The sequence below is a fragment of the Pinus tabuliformis genome, chromosome Q (genome assembly GCF_031772625.1).
Source record: "Pinus tabuliformis cultivar Carrire ecotype Pingquan chromosome Q, CPIR1, whole genome shotgun sequence".
In the NCBI taxonomy this organism is placed as follows: domain Eukaryota; kingdom Viridiplantae; phylum Streptophyta; class Pinopsida; order Pinales; family Pinaceae; genus Pinus; species Pinus tabuliformis.
In genome coordinates this window covers 125,125,234-125,126,215 of record NC_142296.1, presented here as the reverse complement: position 1 = coordinate 125,126,215, position 982 = coordinate 125,125,234, and the positions used below count along the sequence as shown (strand labels likewise).

Sequence of the window (982 nt, the reverse complement as noted above, 5' to 3'; positions counted from 1 at the left end):
ATTATTGCAGCTTGGTACTCTTCCAATATTGGTGTGCTATTGCTTAACAAATGCCTACTCAGTTTTCTTGGATGCAGATACCCAATATTCCTCACAATGTTGCACATGTGTGCCTGTCATTTTATGGTTTTCTGGCAATTTCATAGTTAGAGATTGTACCAATGCAGTTCATCGTCTCCAGGAGACAGTTTCTTGAGATATTGGCACTGAGCTTCATTTTCTCCTTCTCGGTTGTTTGTGGCAATATTTCTCTGCGCTACTTGCCAGTCTCCTTCAATCAACCTATTGGGGCAACAACTCCCTTCTTCACAGCAATATTTTGCATTTATAATAACATGTAAGAGGGAGTCTTCTGTGGTTTATATGGCCTTGGTGCCTGTGGTATTTGGCATTGTTATTGCAAGCAACAGTGAGCCATTATTCCACCTTTTTGGCTTTTTGGTTTGCCTAGGATCAACTGCTGCCAGAGCATTGAAATCAGTTGTTCAGGGGCTCCTGCTTACCTCTGAGGTAGAGAAGCTTCACTCTATGAATTTGCTCATGTACATGGCACCAATTGCTGCGCTGTTATTGCTTCCTGTTACTCTTTTTGTGGAGGGTAATGTATTAGCTATTGCTATTGAAAAAGCCAGAGAAAACACCTTTATCATATTCCTGTTGCTTGGAAACATGACCATGGCTTATCTTGTGGATTTAACCAACTTTCTTGTTACAAGACATACAAGTGCCCTCACGTTGCAGGTTTTAGGGAATGCCAAGGGCACCATTTCTTCCATATGATTGCATATACTTGTGCACTCATAACAAGGCTGAGGATTCACTAAGAAAAGCAGCAGACAGTGAGGAAGAAGAGCAGAAGGGCGAGAAGACGAAGGCTGCCACAGCCAAGCTGAAAGGAAAAGCACCCTCAGCCAAGCAGGCTAAGACAGTGCCGACTATTTCTACAGGAAGACAAAGAACTGTTAGCAGACTGTTTCTACAG

The 982-nt window shown here is 42.7% G+C and overlaps 1 pseudogene; it reads left to right on the top strand.

The window, feature by feature from the left end:
* Nucleotides 1-363: 363 nt before the first annotated feature.
* LOC149218570 (putative sugar phosphate/phosphate translocator At1g12500 pseudogene) lies at nt 364-780 on the top strand (annotated as a pseudogene).
* Nucleotides 781-982: the final 202 nt, after the last annotated feature.